Source organism: Schistocerca americana, chromosome 8, assembly GCF_021461395.2.
Source record: "Schistocerca americana isolate TAMUIC-IGC-003095 chromosome 8, iqSchAmer2.1, whole genome shotgun sequence".
Taxonomy (NCBI): Eukaryota; Metazoa; Arthropoda; class Insecta; order Orthoptera; family Acrididae; genus Schistocerca; species Schistocerca americana.
In genome coordinates, this window is record NC_060126.1 from 40,024,414 (window position 1) to 40,036,783 (window position 12,370).

General features: G+C 44.9%; 1 protein-coding gene across 1 annotated transcript in view; it reads left to right on the forward strand.

Annotated features, from left to right (window-relative positions):
• The window catches only part of LOC124544979 (GAS2-like protein pickled eggs), an 820,634-nt gene that overhangs the window by 193,150 nt on the left and 615,114 nt on the right, over nt 1-12,370 (forward strand). The window lies entirely within an intron of this gene.

Sequence of the window (12,370 nt, forward strand, 5' to 3'; positions counted from 1 at the left end):
TTCAACATTAACATACACTGCGTGATAAAAAAGACTGGAAGAAGGAAAGAACCTTCAAGGGTTGAGAGGGAGTTTTACATTATTTCGCTAATGACTATGTCGAGTACAATTTGGAAGGGTGACAATTATTGAACTAAACGGGGGAAAAAACGTAAATTACTTACAAACTATGCCGTGCACACACTTTATTCAACATGTAAGCGTCACTACAGAATTCGGATTTAGTTTTGAAATGCTCGATCAGTCTGCCATCATTGGCGATGATGTTGCGGAGGCGAATGGCGAAATTCCGCATCACCCGCTGAAGTGTCGCAACATCGATGCTGTCGATGACCTCCTGAATGGCTGTTTTCAGCTCAGCAATGGTTTTGGGTTTATTGGTGTACACCTTGTCTTTAATATAGCCCCACGAAAATTGGAGTTACATATGTTCGCATCGGAGAATATGGTCGCCAATCGAGGGCAATGCCAGTGGCCCCTGCGCACCCCAGAGCCAGAATGCGGTCCCCGAAGTGCTCCTCCAGGACATTAAAGACTCTCCTGCTTCGATGAGGTCGAACTCTGTCTTGCATAAACCACATCTTGTCGAAATCAGGGTCGTTTTGGATAACAGGGATGAAAGCATCTTCCAAAACCTTCAGGTACCGTTCGGTAGTCACTTCGCCATCAGGGAATACGCACTGATTACTCCGTGACTGGACAGTTCACACCACACAATCACCCGTTGAGAGTAACGAGATTTCTCGATCGCGAAATGCGGATTCTGAGTCCCCCAAATGCGCCAGTTTTGCTTCTTGACGAACACATCTAAATGAAAGTGGGCTTCATCGCTAAACCAAACCATACACGCGCATACTAATTCACATTCATGTCCCGCGGCCAACCGTGCATTTTAAACATCCTAACGCAAACAGTTCTGAAGTTATGATGATTTTATTTCATATAGTTGAATAATTGTCACTCTGCACTTGGAAGTGTGAGTCCACTGTTCAGTTGACGTTGCAAGCCTCTCTCTCCCGGATACGTGCATGGGTCGGTTTGGGAGGCACATCCTAAAGCGGTTGTATCCCCTCCTCAGGCAAGCTGACGCACAGCTCAAGTAACTGGTCCTCGATATCCTGGATAATGGAACCGGGACGGAGTCGACGTCCGAGCTGGTGCGCCACCCGTTCCATCAGGGACAGACGTGGAGGTCATGCTCGCCATACAACTACCTCAATATCAAACCACAGAAACTGATGGGTCGATCCAGGCGTGGATGCCGAGGAGTGGTTGCGTGCTGAGACAGAGAGTAAAATAATAATAAGAAGCACCCTTAATATGTACGTAACGTCGTAAACTTAACTTTATCCTGCAAGTCCAAACAGTATTTCACGCTAGTGCGTTATACACGTTCGTTCTTCTCAAATAAGAACAGTAACAGAGAGATTGTTTAGCAACGCTGCGAAGACTTCAAGTGAAATGCACTATTATAGCGGCGTCTCGTTAAGGAGGGATGTAACGGAAAATGTGTGAACATTTATTTAAAAAATCATTACAGCTATATTTATTAATGTACAAATCTAAAATTTTGCATTCTAAAGCAAAAGAGCTGTGTTTTAACTGACGAATATAATAAAATATGCAGGATTAATATTTTGCCAGAATTTTTAATTTTTATTTTTTTGTCTTCTTTATAAAAAGCCGTAACTCAAATTCTAATCATGCAATTAATCTGAAAATTTTATTGTAGTGTCCTAAGAAGGTTATAAGAACCCTGAACTGCAGTTATTAATTTATGGTACAAATTGTATCATTAACAGAGTTTTTAATTTTGCACATCCAAAATTAACTTTTTTCTGCATACAATCAACTAAAAATCAGAATGTAATCGGAGGATCTCGTATTGTATAGTTGTAGGGAAACAGCAACACGTTGCGAACAGTTCCTGAAAATTTCATAGCATTTGCGCATATACTTTTTGAGAAAAGGCTACTAACAACGTAAAAAATGTAAAACAGAGAAAATGAGGTTCAAAGATTTTCTTCTCACACTTCTACGTGTAATAAGCTTACCTCAATTTTAAAATCCTCTATACTGATACTCCTCATCCTCCATGTTTCTCTTCTCTCCTCTTCGAATCTGCCTGGCGTGTATTTGCAGGTAAGTCACTGATCTTGACTGTGCTCTCGTCGATGGTGTAAAATGCTTTTGTTGTAAACACACCAGGATCCATACCAACTCTCTTCAGCATTTCAATTCTGTCATTATTTCCGTTATTGTAACATAAAACTGCGTCGTAGACATCTATTTCGAGTACTTCAAGTCCACGGAATGTCCTTTTTGTGGTTCAGATAGTTCAAATGGCTCTGAGCACTGTGCGACTTAACTTCTGAGGTCATCAGCCGCCTAGAACTTAGAACTAATTAAACCTAACTAACCTAAGGACATCACACACATCCATACCCGAGGCAGGATTCGAACCTGCGACCGTTTGCATTTTGTGTCTTTCCGTGAAGACACTTCCTCAGTAAATCAGGGTTTGCAAGAAAACTGAATGTGGGCTTAATTGCATTCATAACAGGTTATGATAATGAGTGTTTATATGAATACGTTTCATTTCTGTTGCTGAACTTACACCAATCGTCTTTCGGACACGGACTGTGCATTGGTGTTCGGTCAGTGGATAGTTTGTGGGAAAAAATTTCCCACACAGCACCCCTCATTTGCCTCTAAATTATGTGTTTTTCCTGATAGCTCTCCCATAAAATAACTGAAGCGAATCAATTTCTTTCAGAGTAAGCCTGCCATTTCGTCTTAGTGGTTTTCCATTCTCAAGTACTTCACCATCTTCTCTTTCAGCAAGCGACGAAGCCTACCACCAAGCCTCTTCTGGATGTGGCCAGCACATTCCAATTTTTCTACTGTTGTATGGTACGGATTTTTATCTGTTACAGCTTTGAACGAAGAGGTGTCCCCATCACCAGGGTATTTAGTATATCTAACACCATACTGGTCCTCAGATCTGGAGAACATCCTCATAACTGCAGCAACCTCCGTGCCCCTACTTGAGCCACTATAATATTTAGAGGATACTACTGCATGCTTTTCTTGCCACGGTTTCTTACTGTCTTCATTGTTGGAAATTTTCCTTGTTGCACGCTGGTGGCAATATTTAGACACAATTTCTACATCTAAGACTTTACCTGAGTCAATACCAATAACAGATGCATCTCCATACAGAGATGTGAGACCCCTTTTCATCCAGGTCGCATTTACAGACACACACAGGTCAGTAACGTTTGTAGGATATTCACTGTTATGAATATCTACCCCGATCTATTTCTTTTTGGTTTATTTCCACCAGTTCCTGCACTGCTTTCTTCATAGAAAGTTTGGCAGAATCGCATACAGAATCAGACAGTTCTTTATTTATTTTTTCAGACCTTGCACAAGGAGGAGACATGTTCAGAAAAGCACACAATAAATTACCTCCTTCCCTGCCCTGTCCAAGGCATCTCAGAGTATATGCTAACCTAAAATTGCTGTCATAGGTACCAGTGTCAGTGTTTTTGGTGGAGGAAAATGAAAATTAATAGCCACACGAATTACAAATTAATTTAAAATCACAAGCTATTCCCACTCTTCTTTCTTCAACAACAATCATGCACTTCGTATTTTTACAGCTAACACATGAATATGAACACTTTACAGACTGGCAGAGAAGCTCTAAATCAATAAGTCTGAATCCAGTGGAATCCATATCAACACCATTCACGCGCCTGTACAAGTTTCGATGCTGAAGCGGAGAGCTTATGTTCTTCATTTCGTGTTGCTTCCTCCTTTTTTGTTGGTAAACCGATTTCCATGAAACCTCCATTTCCTAAACACAGTTTTACCACCACCCATTATGCATAAATTTTGAGTTCCACGTAAAGGGTGACGAATTGAACATTGCACCTACTATTATGTGTTAGTATTGTCGAAACGTAAGTAAACCACATGCAAGAAAGTTTTCAGGCAAAGATATAGATGTCAGGCAGAGATATAGATGTCAGCCAAATATATAGAAAGAAAATAGCGTTCGCAGTGACAAAAAATCCGCTGAAGCAAGCAGTTTCCCAAATGTCGGAAAAGGTGGGAATGGCCGCCAGTGCAGATTTAATCAGTTTAACAATTTAAAGACATATCTAAAGCTGCTATCGCGATAAAATTCTCACATAACATAGATTAAACCGTGTGGATCAAGAAAATAATATTTTTGAAAAATATATTTTTTGGACCAAAATCTATTACATCCCCCTTTTAAGCTCTACTCGCGCGTGTGAGTAGCAGCCGGCCGCTGACTGGCAGGGCAGTCGCACGAGTTACTGCCGACCACTGGCGTCGTGTCCGTAATGTACGACACCACAGAGACTCCCGCGAGGTAAAATTTCACATACCTACTTGTGCATATTCATTCTAGTACAGCCCACCGAGAATTCTGCAAAAATAAATGAAACGATTTTACAGTCTGTGTTTCAGTCGCAAAGACAGATCCTACAGATAAAAGTATTTGCAATTACTGTATTTCTTTCCCGTGCAACGACTGTTTTGTCCCCAGTCGTCGTCAGTTAAGCCACGTCAGAGCCAGCAGACTAGAGAGACAAACGTGAAAGTACCTGTTGATGCGATCTCTGAACATTGTACGGCAATGAATCGCAAGGACGGGCTTAAAGAAAAAAATTATGCTTCTTGAATAAAATTCTCACTCATTACCTTCCTCGCTCACGTATCTCGCAAATGCTGTTTGCATTGCACGGCACAGCGGAGCTGGAAGGTAATGACGAGTAATGTAAAGGCAGCTTAAGCACTTACGTGCTTTGCTTGGTCAGCCACAAAGACGGTACATTAATAACAAGCCTTATGTCTGACATTGGATACCTACTGCAGGCGATAGTTTTGATCATTATTAAGCGTTCACTAGGTCATTGCATCCAACGTGCTACAACACACACACACACGCACGCACACACACACACACACACACACACACACACACACACACACATACTCCACAGTAACTGCTTGTTACATCATCTGAATTTTTAGAGATCCTCTGATTGGTCAGACGTCGAGTAACCATTGAACGCCTTATCTGCAGTCTTAAAACGGTGAAAATCCTCTAGTAGCGCCGTAGGAGACACGCCGTTCTTGAGAGAGCTGTGACAGATGCGCAGTTGGGACTGAAACATTCACAGCGGGACTAGAACTGGAAAGGACGGAAAAGCGAGTGGTTCTCAACTGTAATGCGAAACGCCCCAGTCTCTGAGGCGACCTTGCCTGTTTGCTCACCGCTATCAGGAATGGCCACCTCTCGCTTGTACTGTCATATACACGCGAACCTCCCACACTGAAAGCGTCTAATTACTGACGGCGGGCTCTGTAATCCAATAACTTAGCCCAGCGACGGACTAATAATTCATCGCTCGGCTATATGTGCTTCGTTGGAGTACGTTAATACGCGAGGAATAATCGGATTTCGCTGTCCATTTTGCTCCACTTAAATCCGCGAGTATACTGGAAATTCACTCAATATTCCGATAACAGCTCCTCTTTCGATAAGAGGTACTTCAGTAAAATTACGTGCTTAATTAAGTATCTGAAAAGTTAATTTGTTCCTCAGAAATACTGCTAAATTTACGTTATTTTGTAACCGAAAACTGAACCCACTGAATTCTTCTAAGGGAGCACCAAAGAATCGCTGCTTTATCCAACGCCAATCGCAATAACTTCAAAAGAATACAACGCTGATTCTTCATAGAAGATGCGACATAGAAATAGACAATACACATTCGTTCATCATTCAGCACATCCACTCATTACCAGTTCATTGTTAATGAAAATACACTCCTGGAAATTGAAATAAGAACACCGTGAATTCATTGTCCCAGGAAGGGGAAACTTTATTGACACATTCCTGGGGTCAGATACATCATATGATCACACTGACAGAACCACAGGCACATAGACACAGGCAACAGAGCATGCACAATGTCGGCACTAGTACAGTGTATATCCACCTTTCGCAGCAATGCAGGCTGCTATTCTCCCATGGAGACGATCGTAGAGATGCTGGATGTAGTCCTGTGGAACGGCTTGCCATGCCATTTCCACCTGGCGCCTCAGTTGGACCAGCGTTCGTGCTGGACGTGCAGACCGCGTGAGACGACGCTTCATCCAGTCCCAAACATGCTCAATGGGGGACAGATCCGGAGATCTTGCTGGCCAGGGTAGTTGACTTACACCTTCTAGAGCACGTTGGGTGGCACGGGATACATGCGGACGTGCATTGTCCTGTTGGAACAGCAAGTTCCCTTGCCGGTCTAGGAATGGTAGAACGATGGGTTCGATGACGGTTTGGATGTACCGTGCACTATTCAGTGTCCCCTCGACGATCACCAGTGGTGTACGGCCAGTGTAGGAGATCGCTCCCCACACCATGATGCCGGGTGTTGGCCCTGTGTGCCTCGGTCGTATGCAGTCCTGATTGTGGCGCTCACCTGCACGGCGCCAAACACGCATACGACCATCATTGGCACCAAGGCAGAAGCGACTCTCATCGCTGAAGACGACACGTCTCCATTCGTCCCTCCATTCACGCCTGTCGCGACACCACTGGAGGCGGGCTGCACGATGTTGGGGCGTGAGCGGAAGACGGCCTAACGGTGTGCGGGACCGTAGCCCAGCTTCATGGAGACGGTTGCGAATGGTCCTCGCCGATACCCCAGGAGCAACAGTGTCCCTAATTTGCTGGGAAGTGGCGGTGCGGTCCCCTACGGCACTGCGTAGGATCCTACGGTCTTGGCGTGCATCCGTGCGTCGCTGCGGTTCGGTCCCAGGTCGACGGGCACGTGCACCTTCCGCCGACCTCTGGCGACAACATCGATGTACTGTGGAGACCTCACGCCCCACGTGTTGAGCAATTCGGCGGTACGTCCACCCGGCCTCCCGCATGCCCACTATACGCCCTCGCTCAAAGTCCGTCAACTGCACATACGGTTCACGTCCACGCTGTCGCGGCATGCTACCAGTGTTAAAGACTGCGATGGAGCTCCGTATGCCACGGCAAACTGGCTGACACTGACGGCGGCGGTGCACAAATGCTGCGCAGCTAGCGCCATTCGACGGCCAACACCGCGGTTCCTGGTGTGTCCGCTGTGCGGTGCGTGTGATCATTGCTTGTACAGCCCTCTCGCAGTGTCCGGAGCAAGTATGGTGGGTCTGACTCACCGGTGTCAATGTGTTCTTTTTTCCATTTCCAGGAGTGTAGTTAACGTTTAGTACATCTACATCTACTACGTCTACATTTAAACTCCGCAAGCCACCCAACGGTGTGTGGCGGAGGGCACTTTACGTGCCACTGTCATTACCTCCCTCTCCTGTTCCAGTCGCGTATGGTTCGCGGGAAGAACGACTGTCTGAAAGCCTCCGTGCGCGCTCTAATCTCTCTAATTTTACATTCGTGATCTCCTCGGGAGGTATAAGTAGGGGGAAGCAATATATTCGATACGTCATCCAGAAACGCACCCTCTCGAAACCTGGCGAGCAAGCTACACCGCGATGCAGAGCGCCTCTCTTGCAGAGTCTGCCACTTGAGTTTGCTAAACATCTCCGTAACGCTATCACGGTTACCAAATAACCCTGTGACGAAACGCGCCGCTCTTCTTTGGATCTTCTCTATCTCCTCCGTCAACCCGATCTTGTACGGATCCCACACTGATGAGCAATACTCAAGTATAGGTCGAACGAGTGTTTTGTAAGCCACCTCCTTTGTTGATGGACTACATTTTCTAAGGACTCTCCCAATGAATCTCAACCTGGTTCAAATGACTTAACATCTATGGTCATCAGTCCCCTAGAACTTAGAACTACTTAAACCTAACTAACCTAAGGACAGCACACAACACCCAGTCATCACGAGGCAGAGAAAATCCCTGACCCCGCCGGGAATCGAACCCGGGAACCCGGGCGCGGGAAGCGAGAACGCTACCGCGCGACCACGAGCTGCGGACTCTCAACCTGGTACCCGCCTTACCAACAATTAATTTTATATGATCGTTCCACTTCAAATCGTTCCGCACGCATACTCCCAGATATTTTACAGAAGTAACTGCTACCAGTGTTTGTTCCGCTATCATATAATCATACAATAAAGGATCCTTCTTTCTATGTATTCACAATATATTACATTTGTCTATGTTAAGGGTCAGTTGCAACTCCCTGCACCAAGTGCCTATCCGCTGCAGATCTTCCTGCATTTCGCTACAATTTTCTAATGCTGCAACTTCTCTGTATACTACAGCATCATCCGCGAAAAGCCGCATGGGACTTCCGACACTATCTACTAGGTCATTTATATATATTGTGAAAAGCAATGGTCCCATAACACTCCCCTGTGGCACGCCAGAGGTTACTTTAACGTCTGTAGACGTCTCTCCATTGATAACAACATGCTGTGTTCTGTTTGCTAAAAACTCTTCAATCCAGCCACACAGCTGGTCTGATATTCCGTAGGCTCTTACTTTGTTTATCAGGCGACAGTGCGGAACTGTATCGAACGCCTTTCGGAAGTCAAGAAAAATAGCATCTACCTGGGAGCCTGTATCTAATATTTTCTGGGTCTCATGAACAAATAAAGCGAGTTGGGTCTCACACGATCGCTGTTTCCGGAATCCATGTTGATTCCTACAGAATAGATTCTGGGTTTCCAAAAACGACATGATACTCCAGCAAAAAACATGTTCTAAAATTCTACAACAGATCGACGTCAGAGATATAGGTCTATAGTTTTGCGCATCTGCTCGACGACCCTTCTTGAAGACTGGGACTACCTGTGCTCTTTTCCAATCATTTGGAACCTTCCGTTCCTCTAGAGACTTGCGGTACACGGCTGTTAGAAGGGGGGCAAGTTCTTTCGCGTACTCTGTGTAGAATCGAATTGGTATCCCGTCAGGTCCAGTGGACTTTCCTCTGTTGAGTGATTCCAGTTGCTTTTCTATTCCTTGGACACTTATTTTGATGTCAGACATTTTTTCGTTTATGCGAGGATTTAGAGAAGGAACTGCAGTGCGGTCTTCCTCTGTGAAACAGCTTTGGAAAAAGGTGTTTAGTATTTCAGCTTTACGCGTGTCATCCTCTGTTTCAATGCCATCATCATCCCGGAGTGTGTGGATATGCTGTTTCGAGCCACTTACTGATTTAACGTAAGACCAGAACTTTACGTATTTGCGAACCTGATTATGTTTGGCGATGCGGTACAATGTTGTTCAACACGCATTCAATAAATTCGTGTCCTCTTGCACCACAGCACGTAACAGATCTTTTGAGCTGCCAGTTCAAATGGTTCAAATGGCTCTGAGCACTATGGGACTTAACATCTATGGTCATCAGTCCCCTAGAACTTAGAACTACTTAAACCTAACTAACCTAAGGACATCACACAACACCCAGCCATCACGAGGCAGAGAAAATCCCTGACCCCGCCGGGAATCGAACCCGGGAACCCGGGCGTGGGAAGCGAGAACGCTGCCGCACGACCACGAGATGCGGGCTGAGCTGCCAGTGTTTTATGTTTTTACCATTCCTCCTTAGAATTCATTATACTCGACTATCCTTTTGAATAACGAGGTCACGTAAAGAGGATATGGATAATGATGTGGGCTAACTGCGACAGAAACCTTTGAGAACTTCATTAATTATATTTCGAAATTAGTTTCCAAATTCGGCAAGTGACTGAAATTTTGCGGTTGTACCCATCTCTCTTTCTCTCTCTCTCTCTGTCTGTTCGTTTAGTCTAGTCCGCAGCTCATGGTCTCGCCGTCGCGTCCTCGCTTCCTGAGCACGGTGTCCCGGATTCGATTCCCGGCGGGGTCAGGGATTTTCACCTGCCTCAAGATGAATGGGTGTTCGTGTTGTCCTCATCATTTCATCATCATTCGTGAAAGTGGCGAGATTGGACTGAGCAAAGTTTGGGACATTGCAAAGGCGCTGATAACCGCGCAGTTGAGCGCCCCACAAACCAAACGTCATCATCATCATCATCATCGTTTAGTCTATTTCGACTCTCCGTGAACCCATGAACTATAGCAGGCCAATTTCTTCTTTCCAGTACTAAATCCTGCAGACTTTTCATGTTGGACTCATTACTCCTATGATGCCATCAGTCCGTCTCATCCTATGCCGTCGTCTTCTTCTTGTGCTTCAGTCTTCCCCAGCATTAGGTTTTTTGCCGCAAGTCGTGTCTTCTCATCATGAGCTCAAAGTACGCCAGTTTTTGTTTCAGCATCTGACCTTCCACGGGCCAGTCTGGTTTTATTTGCTGTAATACCTATCTATTCGTTTTCTTTGCATTTCATGGAACTCTAATGAGTTTCCTCCAACACCACAGTTCAAAGGAGTCTATTGTACCATGATCAGCCTTTCTTGCGGCCCAGATCCGTATATCGCGGCTGGACACACCATAGCTCCTACTATAAGGATCTTTGTTGTTAAATTTATGTCTCTACGGCTTAAAATATTGTCAGCGTTGGACATTGCCTTTTAAAAGTCTTAGTTTCCGCCATTAGGACGGTATCATCTGCATATCTAAGGTTGCTCATATTTATCCCAGCTATGGCCAAAATTAAAGAGGCTGGCGGCTTCGGTGTGCTCACTGGTGGAAGGAATATCTTTGCGGTCGGTCGGTCCAAGTGAGACTTTTTATCCGTCATCTGGACCGTCTTGTAGGTCAGACCAGCCGTCCATCATTACAGAGGTCTGGGCCGCCGGGTGACGATGTACTTGTAGCACATCCAGCCAACCACTCTGACTGGTATGGCCCAATCCTTCTCTCGCGTCGTCTCAAAACAAAGGCAACCGAACTCTTCATTTGGTAATGTGAAATAACAGTTTACAGAAGCATTCCTTTGCCACACATATTACCACATATATCTGCAGGAGTTTTGACAGTAGCAGCTTATGAAATGCCTTTAACGGCATACTGAATAAAAGTGAACTGATGATTAATTTCATGGTATGTAAATATGTATGCAGTTGCCATGTTACGGTATGTGGCGGGGGATACTTGTAGTGGCACCCTCCTCTCCCTGCCATTCTGAAGTGGTGTGTGGCAGGAACGGCTGGCGGGAAGCTTCCGTATGGGCTCTAATTTCCCCCATTTTCCAGTTGTGGTCATTTCGCGAGACCTCATGTAGGGTAAGTGATATGTTGCCCGAGGCTAACTGTAACGTACGCTCTAGGAAAGTCAAAACAGTGGCACCACTTTTCGTTATTAATAATAGTCCCGGACAGAGACGGCCAGCATTAAAGAGAAAAGTACTGCCAAGAAAACAAGGTCACACAATGAACTGCAAATAACTTTTTTCATATCGAGTGCCACAGCCATAAAGTTATTAAAAGACAGTTCTGATTTCCATCTTATTGCGATCACAGTGATCTATTTCAGACGATCAGCTGACTTCGTAGGGATGCATCGCACCTCTCTTGAAGCATGTGCTGCTGGCATTTGTTGAGCTTCTCCGTAACCTCTTGCACCGAGTAATCGACGCCGTGACAAAACCCGCCGCCCTCCGTTGAATCTTCTCTATCTCTTTTATAAATGCACACCCATTACCACACGAAACTGATGAACAGTGTTCAAGAACTGGTCGGCAGTGTGTTTTGTTAGCCATTTCTTTGTGGACGAACTACATTTCCTTACGGTGCTTCCAGTAAATCTCATCAAGGGATCTGCTTTTTCTTCAGGTAGTTTTACGTGATCATTCCGCTTTAGGTCGCTACGGATGGTTACTCCTAGACATTTTATGGTTGTTGCTGTCTTCAGTTACAATTCGCCACCAGTGTAATCGTACAACACTTTGTCCCTCGCCTGTTTCTGAGCGGTTCGTTACATTTATTTACGTTAATGGGTCAGCTGCCAGTCCCCTCACTAATCACTGACCCTCCGCAGGTCTTTCTGCAGTTCGTGATAGTATTTTGCCATTGAGACTTCCCTTAAAAAGGCAGCATCGACAGAAAATAGACTCACGGAGCCTCCAGCATTGTCACAGTATATGATGTAAACAGCAGCTGCGTCATAAGACCCCTAAAATTAGCTTCAAGAGTGTCTGTTTTGTCGCGTTGAGAACGACTGTTGAGGCCTGTATGCAAAGAAGTCTTGAACCCAATCCCAAATGTGATGTGATATCAGTAACCTTGTATTTCGTTCACTAGACGGAAGCTCAAGATCTCTGTTTTTGAAATTTATATTGATTTTTGTAGAGGAGATATTCGTTCTGCAAAAAGATTGCAATGCGTGAGTATAAAACATATTGCGAAGTTCAACAGATATAACTACTACTAGTACCAGTCG